The 22,115-nt window shown below is 35.5% G+C and overlaps 1 long non-coding RNA gene across 1 annotated transcript in view; it reads right to left on the reverse strand.

The window, feature by feature from the left end:
- Positions 1-3,504: 3,504 nt before the first annotated feature.
- LOC138857940 (uncharacterized) overlaps positions 3,505-22,115 on the reverse strand; it is a 46,301-nt gene continuing 27,690 nt past the window's right edge. The window contains exon 2 of the long non-coding RNA XR_011397169.1: positions 3,505-3,878. This is a non-coding gene — a long non-coding RNA (uncharacterized lncRNA). The remainder of the gene's footprint in view (positions 3,879-22,115) is intronic.

The following is a 22,115-nucleotide window of genomic DNA, read 5'->3' on the forward strand; positions in this document are numbered from 1 at the left end:
TTTATTTTATATATATTATATCACATTCAATTTAGTCTAATTCAATTAATTTTAATAAATTAAAAATAAAAATTACATTAATATATTTAGTTTAGTAAAATGCAGTAATTTAATTTTTAAACGCTGAACAGGGTTAAGTTTGACATGATGTTTTTCACACCCAGAACGAAACGTCTGAGAACCGATAAAATATATACCTAAATGGTCAGCGCGACCAGCTGTGTTGATTTAACCATGTCTGTCTGTCTGCCCGTTTGTCTGTATATATAGGCGAACTTGTCTCTCAGTTTATGAGATATCGATATGAAATTTTGCATACATTATTTTTTCCCCAAGAAGCTGCTCATTTGTCAGAACCGCATATATCGGACCATTATAGCATATAGCTGCCATACAAACTGAACGATCGGAATCAAGTGCTTGTATGGAAAACTTTTTTTTTTATTGGTGAAGGGTATTATAGCTGCGGTGACACCGAAGTTAATGTTTTTTCTTGTTTTAATTTATTTTCTCTAATTACTTTAATTTAGTTTAGTTTAATTTAATTAAATTCAGTATATTTTATTTTATTAATTGAATTGCATTTTTGTTTATATATTATTTTCTTTCGTTTTATTTAACTTAATTTTATTTTATGACAAATTTAATGTAATTTTTACTGAATTTTTTTTTAGTTTTTTATTCTTTTATTTTTTTATTCATTTAATTTATTTATTTATTTTGTCTTTTAATTTTCAAATATTCCTTGCGCAATATTTCTGGGCCCGCAGCGATTCCCCTTCGTTAGTTAATTTTACAATTTTACAATCACTTGCGAGTTACCGTCTAAATGCCACTGCAAAACGCCAGCGGCATTAGTTATACAACTGTATAGGTAATATGTATGTGCGGGTATGTATGTGTGTGTACGTGTGTACCGTTTGGCGTATTTAATATGCCACCCACTTAAGTTAAAAGCATAAATTACGCGCAGCATTTTAATTTTACTATTTCCATCTTGGCCAAAGACTTAAATATAGAAATAACATTAAATATTAATAATAATAGCTAAAGCAACAAAAACGACAACAACAACAACAAACACCAGCGACAACTAAGGCAAACAATGCGGAGCGCATGAAGGCTGGTTGGCAGCGGCGTGGACTAACAATGACAATCGCAAGGCAAGGCTTGCCAAAGCAGCAACAGCAGCAACAACAACAACAACGCCAACCATAACTAACGACCAATTGCCAAGAGGCAACCGCCAAACGTCAATTTCTAACTGCCGCGCCGCCCGTTGACTGTCGAATAAAGCCAACAACAACACCAACAAAAACAACAACAGCAGCAGCGGCAGCGCCAAATGCAAATGACACCAACATGCTGCGAACGAAATTACCTTCTTGCAACATTGTGACCACATTGCTCAATGTGGTAATTGCATTTTGTGAATTGTTGAAATTTTTATTCGCATTTCATTTTGACATTTTTATTCTAATTCTTCCATTATAACCAATAAATTTAACATAACTCATTCTAGTCTATTTTTCAACACACACACATACACACACACAAATTAAGCTAAATGTGGCCAGGCGCTGGCAATGACTCTGCTCGCTAACCGCCGTTTTGTCTTACACCAAAATGCAAAAGCTTATAATTTGAGCCAAAAAACAAAAAAAAAGCAAAAGCAACAACAATTTTTGTGCTCAAATTTATGCAATTTTTCTTGCATTGGTGTAGCTGTAATAATAATTGCTCGCAGTTGTTGTCAACATTGGTGGGTGGGTGTCGCTGTGACTTTAAGCATTGCTTTGCATGTATGCCCTGTAGGAAATTTTCGGAAGTGTTGGCAAAATGTTGTCGCTCACATATTTTACTGTTATTTATTAGTTTCCCTGTGTTAAAATATAATTGTTATATAAATTAAGTGTATATCTCGCCAATTTTGCTTTCAAATATTTTTTTCGGATTTTAGGTTATGTTGGTAACATAGGTATTTAGATTACAGTAGTAAGGTATCTACTCTATATTAATATCTGCATATATCTTGTAAGCCGTTAAATTAGTATGGAATTATATATTTTGCAGTTGAATAGATGTCAAACTACTTGTCAAAGTATACAACTTTGGTTTGACATTTCGGTTGAGGATACTTTGACAAATTACATGGAAATAAAGCGTTTAAAAATCGTAGAAGTCTATTTCGAAAACTTGCCTTCTATGCGAAAAACTTCATCTACAATTGTTGCGTCGGTCCATGAATAGTAGGGTGGACCGAAAAAGAAAATTTTTTTTTGTCTAAAAATTTTTCTTTTTTTATAATCTACAGATTTTACCCTCAAAAAAAAATTTTTTTTCACTCCACCCTAATGAATAGTCATATTTATGGTATTTGGAGAGGGAATAGCTGTAAAAACCCTCCCAGACGCCTTTACAGCAAAAAAAAAGTTAGTCTCTGGGGCGATTGGACTGTCGAAGGTATTATTAGTCAATACCTTTATTTAACAAAAGGTGGAGAATTACATATGAAAAAGCTGTTTGGAATTTTAGTGCCGCATACATTAACAATTCAATAATAACTGGATCGAAAAGAAATTTCTCAGCATATTTTGGAACGTTTTAAGCAGAATAAATCGTTTTATAACTATGGATGATACTTAGATCAACCAATATGATCCGTCTACAGGTAATTGAAACAAGAACGTTTACAGTAGACTGAAGCTGGTTGTTCAGCTTCAAAGCAGGTGAAGTCACAACGATCAGCAAAGAAGGTTATGGCATCGGCTTTTTGAGACGTAAAAAGAATTTTGTTGATTATTAATCTGCAGAAAGGTCAAACAATCACATTTGAATATTATTGCAGCCAACAATCAACTTTGAATATTTATCAGCTGGATGAAAAAATTCGTAAGGAAGGACCTGGTTTGCAGCAAAAAAAAAAATACAATGCACTTGCTCACAAAGGTGTTTTAACCATGACAAAATTCAACGAATTAAAGTACGAATTGCTTGAGCATCCACCGTATTCACCAGATTTAGCTCTTAGCGACCACTATCTCTTCAGAAACCTGAAACAATTCCTTCGTGGAAAAGGTTTTTCGTTGAATGAAGAAGCTATTACAGAGTAATACGGAGGCGAGTATTTTATAGAGCTTTCGGTTAGTCATTATAGGGATGGTATACAATTATTGGAAACTCTTTGGAATAAGTGTATTGAAGTTAAGGGAGATTATATTGAATAAAAAAATATATTTCGTATCAAAAACAGTATTCTTTCTATTCTAAGAAGTTAATGGTTTTCATTAATGAAATTGAACCACGTACATTTTATATAGAACCGCATTATGAACTCTGTTAGCCTTTTTTACTTTGCAATATATAAGTGCAGAATTAGTGAGTGTATCGAAATTGAAGTATTGTTATTATTAGTAAGTAAGGCAGAATTGAGTACTGAAAAAATTCTTGCAACTTTTGATTGTATGATCGAAATTAATACCAAAGATTTTTAGTATGGTGGTGTTTCATCACGACAGAACTTCCGACAGGGTATTTATATCCATATACGAGTACATATATTTGGTTAATTATACATAAATGTTTATGAATATATTTATATGTATATATGCATGTGAGTGCACCAAAGTTTTGTGTATTTTGCATGAAATGACAATAAATGGCATGTTGAAACAAATCCGAACGGTGAATGTTACATTTTGATTGATGTATTTTGACACGTTCACAGGCAGTCGCTAGCTGAGGTTTAATTCAAATCAATTCCATTTTAAAATGCATATAAATCACGAGGCAAATCAAGAGAACAATAAGAAAAGCGCAGTTGGTGTTGGCACAGTTGGAGAGTTGGGGTTAAGCGTTGGCTGGCATTCCTTTCAAATCTATGCAAATAATTAAACAGAAATATTTCGTTTCAGAAAACTTAATTACCAAGGAACACGAAGCAAAACTACAAACATATATATATGGAATAACTAGCATAGAAATGTATATATGTAGATGTATAATTGCATTTTTATTGCTTGAATGAGTGAGCGATTACTCCTCGGCAGCTCTTGTGAACTTCTGGAAGCTAACAAGCATGATGCCATAACAACAATTCGAAGAGTGAACTAGCAGAGTATGAGAAGAAACCTATTGCAAAGCGGCTATAGATAACCGACGGCACAATTAAATTACTAAATACGGCCGATCTGATAATATATATATATATATATAGCTTCTCGTATAAATAATATAAGCTTATGATTATTAGCTCCCTCCCTTACCTTCTTATTACTGTGCGGTATAGTAGAAAATGTGGCTGGTACAGGTTGAACTGTTTACTCACCTCTGTCATCTAAAAATGTTCTGATCTTATAACTAAATAGTGACGAATCTTCTTGCGAGCAATCAAGCAAGCTCCAATTTACAATTCGGAATAGTTAGATAAGATTACCCTTACACGTAAGCTTGTCAATATAGCAATCCTATAAGTCAAGCGCTAGCTAGATGCTATCGATAATGAGTTTAGGATCGAACGATAAGTCAATGAGCTATCGGGTTGAATATTACTTTTAAGAAGGCGTCCTCTCTTCGTTAAAGGTGATTTAATGTGCTGGAAATGCGCTATACTGATCTGAAAGCCTGAAACAAGACCGAGCTCATGACAATAGGCTCAATGCAAAGAGTCAACGGAAAGCACGAGCTCTCTAACATGGTAATATTTACGAAGCATTCTCTAGTTGCGACATCTGTGGCTAAGAGGACACGCATGAATACACGATGAGGTAATGCTGAGCTTGTGTGTAACGGAAATTTAATCTCTCAACAGTTGTAACGGGCAAAGGTCCAGCTGACTAAAACTTACCATGCTTGCTTAGTCTTCGATGACAAATTACGCAAAATCAATTCGACGCTATAAAACCAGCTTATATAAATTCTGTGTATAAAATACTTGGACACCCAGAGGATTACAGAAAGCCGCATCACAGCTCTGCTTTCGAAAATAAAATACACTTTATGGTAAGTGATAGCTTTCGGAACTAATTTGGATTAGCTCAAAAGTTAGCCAAGAAGCTAACGCTGAGTTAGTTTTCTGCTATGCTTAGTAAGAACCAGGTTATTTTATGAAATAATTAGTATAGCGACTGCTTCTTCTATTGAACACTTAAGGTGTACTAGTAGTGTGTTTTATTATTCTTTATGAGAATTTTTAGAAGAGCTATGCAGCTTAAAGTCGAAGGTTGGAAACTGTAATGGTCTTTTACTGTTGCGATCATCATTACGCTCAGGAACAGCGAAGCGTATATTTTATGCTAGATGCGATTGAGGTTCTAAGTGAGGTCCTGTGAGTGCCGCTCTCTGTAAGATGTTTACTTTTCTAACTACCTTCCATTCCAGATAAACTTAAAAAATGACGAAGGTCACGCTAACGAAAAGACGATTTCGAAGATGAATGAAATGTATGTATTAATTATTTCTAATTCTCCGAACGCTAACTTTTTGAAGGACGAATAGAGAGTTACGTCTAACGATTTCCAATTCAGTTGGTCTCTTTTAGAAACTTTTTTATATGGACGTTTCAGCAAATAATTTTTGAACGCTTCCAAGAGCTCTCCGCGTTGGTGGTAGTTTCGTCATATAAGCTCTATTATGAGGAAAGCAATTATGTTTCCAATTGACTCTTTATGTAGAAGCAAAGCACAATTTTGATCTCGTCGGCCAGCTTTGATCAATGGAAGAGGAATTGTGTTCCAACAAGACAACATCAGGCCACACACATCGATAGTAACTGGCCAGAAGCGCCGGAAGCTTGGTTGCGAGGTTATTATGCATTAATTTTATAGATCAGACTTAGAACCAAGTGCTTACTACCTGTACCTGTCTGCGGCGAATGATTTTCCTAATGAAAAACTTGCCTCAAAGAGAGCTTGTAAGAATTGACTGCGCCGGGTTTTGCCAACAGGGACGCGGTTTGCTATGAGTGACATTACGAAATTAGCTACAAAATGCAAAGAAACTATGGAAGAAAACGGCGCAGAATTAACTGTGAACCTTAATTTTAATGCAAAAATAAAGAATTTCCTTTAACTAGACCTTACCGTATGTGCTAATTCTATCTCTATCTTTTTTTAGCGCCCTCCTATCGAAATTACAAGTAACAGTAATTATTAACAGTTATCGCGCTGAAGTAACTCAATAAATATTACAACTCAACTTTAACTTAGACTTTCGAGTGCCTAAGAGTTCTAGAGTAAGTGTTCTAATGTTCATTTAAACTACGCTCCGCCAAATTGAATTCTTTTATATTTCTAGCACGCTAACATTGCTAGAATATTACGGTTTTTCTCGCGGGCACTTGTCGTTTTTATAACACATTAATCAATAATAAGATTTCTATCAAATCAATAACCGTTGAAATCATGAAAACGCTGAATATCCAGTAACGAGCGCTTACTCTTACTCGTTTTTTATTCGTTACTTGTTTAGCGAGTGGAAAAAAGCAATATAATATTAGTACTAATAAAATTGTTTAAAAAAGAAAATAATCGACAAACACACGCACATATATATATATATATATATATATATATATGTAAGTATCCTTGTGTGTGTGTGTTCTGCTATAAGAACGCTGTGCACCCAAGCAGGGTAGGAAGCGCGCGCTCATTTGGAAAGGCGAAGACAAATGTTTTCATATTCTAAAACTAAGTAGAAACAAATTATAAACTGGTGCAGTGCAGTAGATTTATAGCCGACTTGGCAATCGCTTCGTGCACGACATAAGTTCTTGCAGCTTTCAAGGTGACACAACACAGCCACACACCATCTCAATAATAGACACACACACACAAACACACATGCGCGCATGCTAATGTAACGAGTTTGTTGTTGCTTTTCTTATTTCTTATTTTTTGTATACAAGAGGGAAATTGTTGTTTTTATCTTCCTATATTACTCTAGCACTGAAGCCGAGCGCCACACCGCCACTCAGCTGCGTCTTGTGGGCTGCCGCCGTCGGGCGCGGAGGTCTTCCGGAACGCCTCGAATGGCAGTGGCATGAACGGCAAAATGATTGATTTATATCGTCGCTGGCGATTGGCAGCAAAGTGCCATGCAATCAGCGCCACGCCGGCTTTCATGAGCTTGCTGCTTGCTGTTGGCGTTTGCAGCGCTTAATTCCAAGCCAAGCCGTTGATTTCAGCTAAATTAGATTGGATAGCAGCGTCATTTGATCGAATGCAATTGCATGGTAGAGAATTAAACAGCACAGTTAACACGAAATGCAAGTAAATAAAAAATGTGTGTGATTTGCTAATTGCAACAGATCAGCGAACCTCTCTATTCACATCGGCGGCGACAACGGCGCTTGTCAACCCGGTCTAGAGTAAAGTTCGCCGACGTAGTCTCTCTGCCTTGTATGCTGCTCTGAAGTGATTTCATTTGTATGGTTGCTACAAGAATAATATTGTTATAAATTAGAAGCGATTGCAAGAATACTTCGGCATGAATAATCTTGTAAGTGTGTCACATTGGTTACATTTCTTTTTACAAAACCCCACCCAAGAGGGTATAGATATTGTCGGAATATAGTCAAAGCAGAAGCTTTAAGCGGTTGAGACTGTTTAGAATTTAAAAGATGTCGTAGAACTTTATGATTTAAGGTGGTATTCTAGTCTAGTGACATAAAGTTTAGGTAATTTCTAAAGTGTCGTGAAAAAAGGCAATCAATATTTTTAGCATCGATTTTTTTGTCTCAGTTATTTAAATATTATTGTTACAAGTGTATAGGAAAAAATTCAAAAAAAAAAAAAATTATTAAAATTTAAAAAACTGTCAGCTGATGAAGTGGGGGTCTCAAAAAATTGGCACATGAGCATACCCATGATTTCAACGCTACTAGTCATCTGAAATCAAAAAAAAAAAAAACAAAAGATTATCAACCTGCAATGACGTCGCAAGTGTATGAACTAGCGATAAGGAATAAAAAATTGTTTTGAAAAAATGGCGACGATTTTTTTTACCATATTTTTTTATTTTCTTGTATTTTTAAAAATGTAAAAATTTGGGGATGAATCTAGTTCATACTCGAGGGCAGTCTATAAAGAATGTTTTCTGAAAATTTCAAGTAAATCGGTCGAGTAGAACACGAGAAATCCTCGGTATCTATTTGAAATGAAATACAATTTCGCGTTAAGTCTTTTGTTTGATTAGACTCAGGCGAACCAGTTCGAAGGCCGGGTCAGTAAAATGTCTATATCTCCGGAAATACTTTAAATTTTCAAAAATTCTCTCGTAAACTTATAGTAAACATATAGTATAGCATATATAGTTAAACTTTGAAAATATGAAAAAACGATTTTTTTTGAAATTCTACACTAGAATACACGCTTAAAGTGTGGCTTTTAGAGTACTCAAAATAATTTTCAATGTAGGTTGGTTTATCAAGTATATATATACACACATACGTATATCCTTATCGTTCTGGAATATTCTGCAATGACAAAAGAAGTCTCACTCAACTTTATCGTCTCATTATCTAACATAGTTATTCATGCATAGTTAATAGTCGCACACCATTTGACTAAGATTTGTATCAGTGTCTGAGCGCTCGAAAGCCAAACATGTTGTCTTAGAATTCTTAGCCTCGCTCAAGCTTCGTTGTTAATTTCCTTTATTGATTTTTGCGAAAGCTCGATCTCACCAAAACAAGTACATTGGTAATCTATCAAGTATCAGCTCTCTTTCTCTCTTTTTCTCCATTGCTAATATGACTAAAACGAAATTTTTGAGCAACGCTCGGTTACTATGAGACTACAAGTAAAGCAGAAATGCTTACTTTAGAAGCTGCGGAACCCGAAATTATTTAAGTTTCTTTGAGTTTGAGCATTAAACTGGCGGAGAACTCTAAATGTATACCAGCCTATGTTAAATATCAAGACGCAAGTTAAACAAGTGAGAGCTGCTCCAGTGTATGGCTCTAGCTTTGCTTCAATTAATATCCTAGTTGGTTTGTTGGAACCATCTCTCTTACCTAAAGTTTCATTAAAAGATAAAGCTTATTGATTGAAAGTATATCTGATTTCATCTGCAGATGGATGCAGTTGTAGTTTTTACAGTTTTTAGTCAGAAAAACGGCGGTTAAGATTTGTTTTCACTAAATAAAAAATCAATATTAATCTTAAGTGTAAAATATATGAAAGAAACTCGCGACGTCTGTTCGTCGACTTACAAATTGTGTCTCTTTAAAAGATCTTATTCTCTCTATCTCTCTCACATTTTTCATATTCTTGCGACACCGATTGGTATCCACTCCAAAAGGCTGGAAAGAGCTTTTAGTGCATGATGTATTGATTTTAAAAATGAAGTGACCAATTTCATTGATAATATATGGTATTTTCAAAAACAAAAAAAAAAGGATTTTCTTGCAAGATCTTGATTTTGATCGATCAGTTTTTATAGCAGCGACAAGTGTGCAACTTCTTAGGAAGAAAAGAATGTGTGCAAAATTTCAGATCGATATCTCAAAAAATAATGGACTAGTTTGCGAATATACAGACGGATGACATAACGCTGATCAGTTATAAATATACTTCATAAGGTCTTCGAAGTTTTCTTCTGAGTGTTACAAACTTCGTGGCAACCTTAATATACTCTGCAAAGGTTATAAATATATTGATGAAGTACGTTATTACATTAAAAAAAAAATATTTTAAATAAATTGTAACCTTCATTTTCACTGCTACCCACATATATTAGACACACTCGTTCAGCGACCTTAACTTTTCGTGACCTCGCAGAGGACTTTCATTTGCTGCAGCCATCAAAATATGACATTTCATTAACTAACTTTACAATATAAACTTTAAAAAAATATACTTATGTATATACAATATAATATAAATAATATATAAATATATATATAAATATATAAGTATATATATATGCTAGTACGTGTGTGGCAAATGTAGCACGTTGTAATTCAAAGCCGTCAAATGGCCTTGGGTATGTGTGGCTGTAATGTGCTTTTCATACTATTATTACTGCTGCTGTTGTTATTGTTGTTTCAAGTTGTGAGCGTACTGTTTCAATCTAATCGCCTGCTGATTTTGTTTGTTAAAATATTTTCTTATTCCCTTGACGGCTCCACAGTGCAGCGTCGAGTGAATGTGGCTGTTGGCGGTGTTGTTGTCAAGGTTACCCAATTAAAAGTGACATAATGCTTTTTGCGCAAAAATATATATGACAAATGAACGAACTAAAACTGCGCTAAGAATAAATGCAAGCAATTTTATATATTATATTTTGAAATTTTCATAGAAATTATAGTTTTTGTAGAAGCTTTGTCTTATCATTCACAAAACGTTAATGCAGGTTTGCTTCTTAAGTCTTTTGTTTAATTAAAATTGAAATTTAAAGTTCTTCAAACACAAAAAAAAAAAAGTGAGCGGAATAATTGCGTTAATATTAATTAGACAAAGCGTTAGTTCATGCTTTGCTTTATACTTGTGGATATCGAGTACGGAGCTAGAACTTAAAAAGAATCGAAAGTGCCTAGCTTCTGTACTAGGTTCAGTGCCATTGTAGTTCTGGAAAATGTGGGCTAATTTAACTCAGGTTTCTAAGTCTTTTACACAGTTATGGCATTTTATCCTCGAATAGGTCGTTCAGTTGTTCAACTTTATCTCGCCGATATGAGATCTGAAGTTTTTCGTTGTTCCGTAGAGCAGCTGGTTCATCCCGAATTTGCTCAACTGTATGATCGTCGCTTTATCGTCGCATGTTAAGCACATTAGTAATAATGATGCTCCAAGGCCGGTTATGATTTCTGGCTTTCCAGCATAATTAATGAGATTAAAATGAAAATTTTAAAATAATATTCCTGGTTTCAGAGCTGCAGATGCTTGGCCGTCTGGAAGTCCAGTTTTGAATCCATTTTAGTACAGTTTGTGGTCAGAGTTGGAGAAGATGGCCGGTCGAATAACCCACAAAAATTTGAAGAGTCTAAAAAATCTTCGATTCGAGCAGCGTCGTTAAAACTAATATAAACTATGCGTGCTGCTTTTGATCAAGTACCGATACGTTTAAGGGCTCGTGTGAAAGCAAGAGATCACCATAACGAATAAAGTTAGTCGCTCATTCACTCATTTAATATCACATATGCATTATTAAATAAAATAATTGTATGCATTATAGCTTTCTTTTTATAAAGCCTGAATTTGTAACAGAACTTATGGCAGTACTAAGTATAGAGCTGTCTATTCAACGAATAATACCTATACTTTATAAACAGATATAGCAGTCCTTTGATAGAGCAATGCAACAAAAATCTAAATAAAAAATCTATACTCAGCTTTATCAATATTTTAAAAAGACTAAAATTAAAGGTAGATTTGATAGTAGATTATAATGATAGAAAAATTTGTTCAAAGCCAATTCACTTAAGAAGTTCAAAATTTCATAAATTTTGTTTGCTAGGATCCCACCTACAGATACATATTCTTTAGAGCAGTAAGCAAGAACGAATTTCGTTCTGAAAGTTCTCAAAAAGGCACTCACACAAACTGCAAAAGATTCTTCGGCAACATCCAATAGTTGACCAAATCATTTTTTAGGGTATCATAGCTTCGGTGCAACCGATGCCAACGTTATCATTCAACTCAATAAAAAATTTAGCGATGCTCTTTGTTTGTGTGAAACATCAAGAACTTGAATTGTAAATAGCAAATGAATAACGTATTCCTATATAAAACCGTTAAGTACCAAAATAAAGTCAAGATCTTCAGAAAGTCCACAAAGCTTAACAAATTTTTAGCTTTGAAAAATAATTGCTTATGATATTGATAACATCAAAACTCGCTCAACGCTTAAGAACTAAACTCGATATTTCAGTTTTGTCAAATGTTAGAAAATATAAAAATAATTAAATCTCAATGATATTAAACAAAATATTAGAGGCAACAACACTCTTTGCACCGCATGCTTTTTACCAACTCTTCCAGGCCAAGTCACACATTTGCCTTCACATTTAACACTTCGACGCCGATTTCGAGTAATTACCATGCGACACTTCGTCTTATTGCTGAACTTTCGGCAACCGAATGCACAATACATTCCGACATACTTCGTTGGCATTTTGGCTGCTGGTGAATGGTTGCGGTTGTTGCATGCAAACTATACCAAATTGGCAATTGCGCCACAGGGGAACGCGACAAATGCCCATAGCCGAATGGTTGCGTCCAATGCCAGCGGCTTCGACTTTGCTGCGTGTAATTGGTTGCTCATGTCGAAAGTGTTCGAGTGCTTAGGTTTATGGTCAATTGCCACTATCGGCCAATCGGTAGCAGCGTAGCAATTACAACAACTTCATACGTGTAATACCGACAGCACGGCATGTTAGCGTGTGGAGAGATATGCGAATGTGCAAGAATGTATTAGCGAGTGTATAAATGGTCAATATAATCTTGAAAATTTATTAGCGCTACTAATCCTTTAGTGATGCTTATCATACTCAAATGTAGTTGACTTTGGTTAAGTGGTCACATACTTACGCGCATGCGCTTAAGATTTGTGCGCAAAGATGCCATTAAGGTTGCCGAAGACACATTTTTTCTCAGTTTCAATGCTACTATGTATTCATAAGAATGTAAGTTAATGTTGTTGTAGCGGCAGAAAATATGTCTGAAAAAATGTTTTCTGGAGCGTCGACGAGTTCACAGTCTTTGGGTGGACAAAAATTCGGACTTGCTTTGGTTACATCTTAACTAGGAACAGTTCTTATCGCTATCTTCTTACAAAATTAGAACTATAATTGTTTACATTATTTTTACCACCCACAAAAAATCACAACAATTCAATTGAAAAGCTTAATTTCCTTATCATTTGCTTTTGCTAGTTCCAATGCTGGTTTCGTCAGTGGATTTAGTAGAGCTTATCTTGCACACCAACAGATATTTATTTAATTAAACGCCCCCGATATTGTACCCGACAACTTGGTATTGGAAATTTCGTTTGTCGAAGCATTTGTCGTAATAAAGATCGCACAGCTAGCATTTCCTTCGGCTATTAACTGTAAGCGCCGACGCTAATATTTAAAGGTGTTAAATTTCTGCTAAGCCCTTAATTCATAAACGAAGATCTGTCTTGGCTGAGCTTTCAGTTCCTCAAACTTTATTTCAAGAGAAACATATTCTTTTGATGAGGACCAAAATGAGAGCGGTATTAGCTGTAAGAGGCTTAAGTTCGTATAAATGGTGTCTGTATACTACATACATATAAATAAGTATGATTTTTACTTGGGGAAGTTCGCAGACCGGCCGCTCGATAGATTTTCATATGCTTTAGTTCTCTCGCTCTCAAAGAGAAGAGTTTGACAATAAATTGTATACTAAAAGCCAAGTAGAACTTCATGATAAGACTAATTAGAATTTGGGTCCAGCTCATGACTTATAGAAAAGTAAGTTTGTCCGCCATGTTACTCTCATTCAAAAGATTATAGTTAAGTAATCTAATTTTGTTTAAAAATCTCTATAGATAATTCTTTTGTCCATAATTTTCTCTTTCAAGTTGTTCTAAAAAATACACCGCCGACCATTATACTTAGTCTTGGAACCACTTAATTAAGGCTGGATTTAAAAAGAAGCTCGATTTATGGGTGTCTCACGAGTAAACGCAAATAACCTCATAGACCGAATTTTCATCTGCGAATCGCTGCTGATTCGCAACGAAATTGCTTCATTACTTAAGCGGAGTGTTACTGGTGATAAAAAATGGGTCACTTGCGACCACATGAAGCAAAACTAGTCGTGTTTGAATCGCGATGAGCCGGCACAAACGGCGACTAAGACAAAATTGATGGTCAGCAAGGAAGTTTCCTTTGTGTTTGATGGGATTGTCAAGGAATCATATGCTAGGAGCTACTACCCTGTGACTAAACTCTTAGTTCGGACCTGTCAACAATTGAACCGTCAAAAAGCAGCAGGTCACACATATAGACAGTGACTCGCCAAAGGCTCCGGCAGCTTGGTTGTGAGGTTCCTTTGCAGCCATATTATGTTATAGTACGGACCTGACATCAAGTGGTTAATACCTATTCCAATCTATGGTGAATTATTTTGCTACTGAAAAATTCGCCTCAAGAGAAGCTGGTGAAAATCGACTGCCCCAGTATTTTACCAATAGGGACAAGGGTTTCGATGAGAGTGGCTTTATGAAATTACCTTCAAAATCACAACAAGTTATAGAACAAAACGATACATATTAGACATAAATCGGATCGTTCTAATGAATGCTAAATAAAACCTTCTAATAAATGAAAAATTCTTGTATTTATTTATATTTTTTTTATTTATTTGTATTTTTAGTAATCGCAGCATATATGTATGTCAGCTTATAGGAAGTAACGAGAAAGATAGCACTTCAAAGTGTTGAGGAAAATTACTGCTAATGATCCGCTCTTTAGTTGTGCTGAGCTTCGGAGACAGAAAATAGTTACAGGAAGTCAAATCAGGCAAATATGGTGGGTGAGAAAAGGCTCGACTCTATTTTATGTCTCCAACATTTCGTTAAGTATTATAGTTAATAAAATACACTGCTGTATGTATTTGGGAACCTCATGTTGTGATATCATTAAGAATTTTGAAGAAATTGCAACTAAAATTTGATGAAGCTTGAGTTAATATCTAGCACATGGACTTTCTTACACATTCAGTAAGCTTTCATGTAATTTAACTTAATGTCTTTTTTAGTACAATATAATTTCATAAAATATTGGTAAAAAATGTGAAATAAAAATGTATATGGCAACCCTATTTTCTTGAAGTTACTGCTAACAAGTTGAGATTGAGTATATATATAGCATATATGTATGTAGACAATAATAGTTAAAACCCTTCGAGGTCGCACTTAAGCGTTTACTGCCGCCACATTTACGCTTTTACGCCCGTCGTCTGATCGTTTGATCGCCTACGATAGCGGTAAATGCTTTTAATTTTTATACACCACTGAAAGCGTTGGCGCACGCGCTGACACACGCACATAAAACGATGAATATTCATGTATATACCATATCTATATATACATATATATATATATATATGTGTGTATGCGTACAACCAATTGGCGGTATGTGGTTAGAGTGTTAGCTTGGTGACGGCAATGAAATGCCGGCTATTTTTCACCAATTAAAACCGAATGTTACGCATTTTCAGTAGCCGACGCTGCTATTGATGTTGCAATGCCGCAAGAATACTTGGTGCCGCAGTGCAATAAATAAAAAAAAGAGAATTTAACACTCAAATATCTGAAATGCATTGCTGCAATTAACCGTTATATACATATTTATACCCTGAACAGTGCAACACCCAGAGGGCAACATCTCAGATCTTATACAGTGCCTGTATATACGCGAATCAGCGTCTCAGGTTATATGTATCATTCTGAAATTTTGCATACGACCTTTGCACTATAGCATATAGCTGTCATACAAAGTGATCGATAAAAATCAAGTTAGAGATCTTTTTATACCCTTTCAAGCTATATGAAATGCACCTGTGAAGGGTATTATAGCTTTGGTGCAGTCGAAGTTAACGGTTGTTCTTGTTTGTTGTTTTTTTTTTTGACAACGTCTTGCACTTGTTGCGGCAGCTGAGTGTTGTAGTTTTTGGTACTCTTGGAAATTGTGAAACCAAGGAGGCGGCTAATGATTGCATTATAAGCTTGTAAGTATGTCTGTGGCTTCAAGTGAATATGCAGCTCGTAAATTATCTGCAAACGGCTGTTTCAATGCAGTGTCAAAAATTACATACACACACACACACACACTCACATACATACGTACAATTATATAAAGTGTCTCGACCTGCATATCGGCTGCCAACAATGCTGCTTATTTATCATATTTAAATGGCAATAAAATGTACTTTATGTCGACAGCAACACCACATAAATTTCAATTTTGAAACGGCCCCAACCTCATAAACGTTTCAAAAATACCAATAATTCATTATAATTGCACACACATCATTTGCTCTTTACTCATTCGCACTCATTTGCGTCACTTGCCGTTACATGCCAGCCATATATATGTGTATGCGTGTGTGCGTGTGTGTATGCGTGTACTTAGCGTTCGTTCGTCTGTTGATCGGTGAAATTATGCCTCAAATAGTGCAATTCTACGACTTGGCATTGTTGGTTCTTGTAAGTGAGATAATTAATTAGAATTCCATATAAGTTATTTATGAGTTTGATGCCGTTAAAAGGAGGTCTCCTCGGGCGCAATATGCGGTGTTATAGTTTCTATTTAAAGTACGCGGGTAGTTGGCTAAATCTATGAAAATTTGAAAGTCACATAAACTTTGTGGTTATAATGCCTTGATTCTAATCACGCACAGCCCATTTGGTCACGATTAAAGAGACTTCGCACACATGCCATAAAATGAATTCATCTTAAATCTACTCCAGCTTCCAGTTGAGTCACCCTAAACAATATTTTGACTAGTTTTAACAAGTCTTCGACTCAAGCATTTAGATATATCAAAAGTAATTTTAAATCTAGTAGGAGGATGTCTGAAGTTCATAAAATATATATTATATATAAAGTATATCTGATCAAATTTAACCCGGCACGACTACGAGCCAATACAAGCATGTTAAGCTTTATCCAATTTTTTAAACATTTATATAATAAACTTCAGCGAATATTGGGTTTTTCCGGTTCGTCTCATTTTTGGAGCGCCATTCGCTACATTTGGACAGTTTCGACGTCATATTCATAAACCCACGTCTCGTCACTACTAGTAACAATGCGTTTGATGAATGTAGAGCCCTCAACTTCGTTGTCAAGCATCACGTCACGCTACATACCCGAAACACTAACCAAAATGTGTTTAGTCTATCCTTAAGATATGTTGAGATTCTCTTTGATGCCAACGAGATGATTTTTAAGCACTGTTTCTTTAACTTTTCCGATGTTTTGGTCAGGAGGATGAACGATTCGCATAAGACTAGTTTTCGATGAATTCACGACCTTCACTGAATGCTTTTTAGCACACAAATACTTGTGTCTGTTCTAAAGTAGACTCCCCAAAAGACTTCTAGAACATTTCCAATGATTCCATAGCCATTATTCTATAGGAAATACAAAATTTCAAGCAAACTCATTAGTTAGTTCGTGTCAAATTTGGAAGGTTATACTTTCCTGATATGTGGGAGCATGCTAACTCGAGTCCCAAGCATTAAAATTGCATTTCCGAAATTATGAATGGCTTTCCCATTCACATTTTTGAGTGGATTAGCAGTCCGTTCACCAGAAGCATCGTAGTATAACAAAGCTGCCATCTCTCTCATCTTCTCTCTTTTTTTCTTCCTAGACGATATCGGGATTCGCCTACTATAGGACATACTCTTCGAAATGTAAAAAATGGCCAAAAACCTGGTCGAGCTGACACGCGCTATCCGACTTGTGATAAAAAACGCAACATGATTGACCATGAGATTCAATCCCTTCAGCAGAAGCCAACTAAAGATTGTCAATCCTGAAATCGAGTATTGACGAACTACTGCTACCTCGTGAGCACTATAACAATTGACAGCGAAGCAGAAGCGCCAATTGTAGGACGAGCAAGTCGAATAAGAAAGCTTGTATGGCTGTATTCGGTGTGGATGTGGGCAAGCTCCCGAATCTCCAGAAGCACAAAGCTCACAATATTCCCAGCACTGGTGAAGTCAACGCTGTTATATGAAAGCGAAACTTGGCTGTTCTCAAACTCCAACACTCAGATATTCCATGCATTAATAAGCAAGTGCTGTCAAATCATCTGAAAAATATTCTGATCCGAAACTATAAGTAATCAAGTGCTTTGGAGTTTAACGAAAAATCAATCCATACTGTAGCAAAAAAAGCGCAGAAAATGGCGCTGGATAGGCCATACTATAAGGAAGACTCTAGATAGCCGAAGTAAAAATCACATGGGACGGCGCAAAGACCACAGCACTCAATCGTGTGAAATGCCGCAATTTTGTAGATGTCCTTTGCTCCAGAGGGGAGTAAGAAGCAAGAAAAAAAATTGTAAAATTTTGTTTAGGAGGGAGGGTTTGTGGCGACTTCGCAGGGTTGAACAAAAACTAATCACGTGTTCAATGTTCATACTAACAGCTAAGTGAGGTTGTGATTAAGTTGGGGCCACGCCTAATCATATAATTTGAGTGTGTTTTGAAGCATAATTTAGTCAAGCACAAGCATGTATGGGTGTATGTGTATCTACATATGTTTGATTAATGCAAGCAGGGTTGTAATTGAGTAATAAATAAGCACTTATATAATATGAAATTTAAGTAGGTAGATTTTCGATAGTCTTAAATGACACAATTATAACCGTAAATGTCGCAATAAATCACTGATTTATGAATTTTGGTTTTAAGGCGTTGATTACTCAATTACAATTGACATTTTCCAAATAAAACGGTTATTTGATAATGCAGTTACTTTAATAATATTAGGCGCGACTTAAAGGCGGTCAGTTAGAGTTTGTCGCTTTGGACTAAAGGTGAAGTTTGCTTAGACATTTTTTTAGAATAAAAAAATAGGACCGAATTAAATGTTATAGAAATAAATTAAATAAAAAGAAAATATATAAAAAAAATTAAAAAAAAAATAATAATAATATAATAATAATAAAATAGTAATATTAATAAACTTTCAAAATGATAACTCAAAAAATATTTTTCTTACTACTATCGATGCTACAACTCTTCAAAAATCTGCGAGCTGAGCTAATTTCCGACATTATAAACAACTTGACCGCAGATTTAGAATTGGAATTAAATATCTTTGTAAGCAATGACGTAGCTCACGCCAACGAACTGTATCGGCGCTGTGCTTCGACACCGAAAATCATACTTGACAACGAAAATGCCACGCTAGGCATCAAAGGTCGCATAACGGAAAATGTATTAACCATCGTTTTTATTCCTGCAGATGATACGAAACGCAATATGAATTTTTTGGTCGAACTATTGTGGGAACGGCATTACACGAATGTGCTGTTCGTATACGAAAACTCGCAAGCTGTTTCGAACTTAAACACACTTTTTCAATTTTGTTGGCAAAATGGTTTCGTCAAAGTGCTGGCTTTGGTCAATCGAATGCTCTACACATATCAACCATTTCCACGCATAAAAGTGGTGGCTTTAAGCAAACTCAGCGAATATTATGACAAGTCGCATCTGCAGAATTTTCAAGGTTATGCGCTACGTTCGAGTATTAACAATAATGCGCCGAGGGTTTATCATTACACAGACGCCAATGGAAATCTCGCTAGTGGTGGTTATTTGTATTGGTTGATATTGTTATTTATTGAACATTATAACGGCACATTTAAAGAGGTACGCATGCCTACCTATCAAGTAAACTTAACGAATACAATTTGGGCGTTTGAGCATAAAGAAATCGATATAATGGCCGATCTGCTCTTTATGTATCCTAATTATTCGCACAGCGCTGTAATTTATAATTATCGCACATTTTTAATGGCGCCTTATGCCGAACCACTGCCGCTCTATATGTACATGCTGAAACCTATGAAGAGTTTAATTTGGTTGCTCATATTGTTGGCACTTTGCTATGCAATTCTAGCGCAAATGCTGTTCTCCTGGCTGCGTGGACGCCACCTGAACTTTGGCTTGGTTTTTTTGCGCACGCTCAGCTCGCTACTCTACCTTCCGAGTTACTACTATAGTCGTTGTACGAGAGCGCAAATTTTCTGTGTCATTTTATTATTGGCTTGTAGCTTTCCTTTGACGAGCTTATATCAGACGAGTATGACGAGCATGATTATATCACGGCTCTATGAGCCGCAGGTTAACAGCATAGCTGATATTGCGCGCACGAGATTCGTTATACCAATGACGAGGATGGATATTGCCTATATGAGTCGTTTATCTGATATACCACAAATAATTTATGATCGCTTGATTGAAGTTAGCGGGACGGAGATATATCAGTTGCTGCGCGATTTGAACAGCTCGTACATACTCACTTTCCTCGAGGATAAAGCGGCGTTTTTCATGTATCAGCAGAAATTCATGCGTATACCCCGTTTCAAGCTAGTCGATGAGGAGCTTACACAGGTGCCACTGTTTATAAGTTTGCCGCATGGCTCTCCATTTTTGCAGGTGTTTAACCATTTTTTGGGTAGGATTTTCGATTCGGGTATTTTTCAGAAAATGTTCGTCGACAGCGCTGAGGAGGGAATCATAAGCAATGAGATAAGATTCTTCCGCACTGTCTCCTTTGACTTTCAACCACTCAAAGTCGAACATTTTTCGCTGATATTTGTAGTTTGGGCTTTCGGAATGTTGTGTGCTCTTATTTGCTTTATCATTGAGTTGAAAATGGTTAAGTGGCGGTAGGTGAAGAATGGTGAATTAAGGAGAAATAAACATATAAATAATTAATGCACATTTTCTGAAATGTTTTGAAAGCAAGCGATGTGGAATAAATAAAGTGTATTAAACATTTAATTTCGCTGTCAAAAAACCTGTGTTTACTTAGAAAAATTCTTATGAAATATGGTTCAAAGATCTATACTCTATCACATAACCAATACTGCTCGGAATATCTCTCTGTCTAAAGCGACATAATGGAGTATTAAAAAACAAAGATTCATTTAGTTTCAGAGTGAGACCGCTCTGAATGGATCTGGAGTGGTCAACAAAATATTGTCTAACCTTAATCAAATAAAGGCATATGACTGCCAGCAGCCTTAACATCAAAGTTGGGGAGATGAAGAACAGTTCTTCAGACAGAATTCGCCATAATATCGGCTCTACAGTTGAATTTGACCAATATCGTAGGTAACTTTGCGACTGAGAGAAATCCGAAATGAAAATATTCTTAATTGGATCATCGTAATTTACCTAAATAAATTTATTTGTTAAGGAAGCTTTTCAATTAGAGACAGTTCTTGCAATATTTGAAGAAAAAGTTCAAGTTGAACCAATTGCTTATGCTTTGAAGGCTTGCTTTCGCTGTGGAACGTGTTGAAGAGGATGGAAATATAAGTGTATGCGATAGAGTTGCTTGTAGGGCACAATAGACCATAGGTCGCGGTGCATACCTCAATCACTATCTAGAGTTGCTTAAATTTGAACGCTTGAATAGAGAATAATAGCTTAACTACATTAATATTTTGAGTTGCGGCTAACTTGAGTAACAACTGAAGAGACATTGCGATTAAAATAATTTTTAAAGTTTTATGGTGCCTTATTCATCAATAATCCCCTTTAATAGTAATAAAACCTATCGGGGGTCGTTGTATGACAACGGAAGAATTTGGTTTCATAATTTCACTCCAATCGACTGCATTCACGCAAACATGCGCTTCACAAATACAAAAGGTTTGTATGACAGCTATATCCTGTAGTGGTGCTATACTTGTAGTATATGTTATACAGGCAGACAGAGAGACATACAGAGAGACGTACAGACAGACGTACATCGCTAAATCAACTCAGCTCAACATGCTGATCCTTTATGGATATATTTTATAGGGTCTCTGATGTTTCCTTCTTTGTGTTATAAACTTCGTGGCAAATTTAATATACACTGTTCAGGGTATAAAAAGGCGATTTTTGGAAATAAAAAGCACAAAAAATACCATATCAATTGTTTTAAATAATAGCAAATTGTTTTAATCAAATCACTGTATTTTTTAGTTGATGAGTTATTAAAATTTTAATAGTTTTCCACGAAACCGTTATATGGTGTTTAACTATTTACACACTGTCATAGGAAGTGTCAAAAAAAGATTTGTTCTGTGCAAATTTGGTTGATATGGCTCAAGCGGTTTGTGAGATATGTGCGTTAAGCCTATTAGGGGGCAGGACCACACCCATTTTTTTAAGAGTTTCAAACTGCAGGGTGTCACTCTCAACCGCTACGAATAAATTCCGCCAACAAATTACTACATTTTCTTCATAAGTTTCTTCCCTTTTATTTGACATACAGATTACAAACAAAAAATTACTGCCAATGTGAAGTTAGCTATATTTTAAAAAAAAATTTTTAGCGTTCATTCACAATAGTTTAGATTTTTTTTTTACTTTACAATATTTTGATTGAAGTGGTTTATTCTTTT

This window comes from Bactrocera oleae, chromosome 6, assembly GCF_042242935.1.
Source record: "Bactrocera oleae isolate idBacOlea1 chromosome 6, idBacOlea1, whole genome shotgun sequence".
Classification (NCBI taxonomy): domain Eukaryota; kingdom Metazoa; phylum Arthropoda; class Insecta; order Diptera; family Tephritidae; genus Bactrocera; species Bactrocera oleae.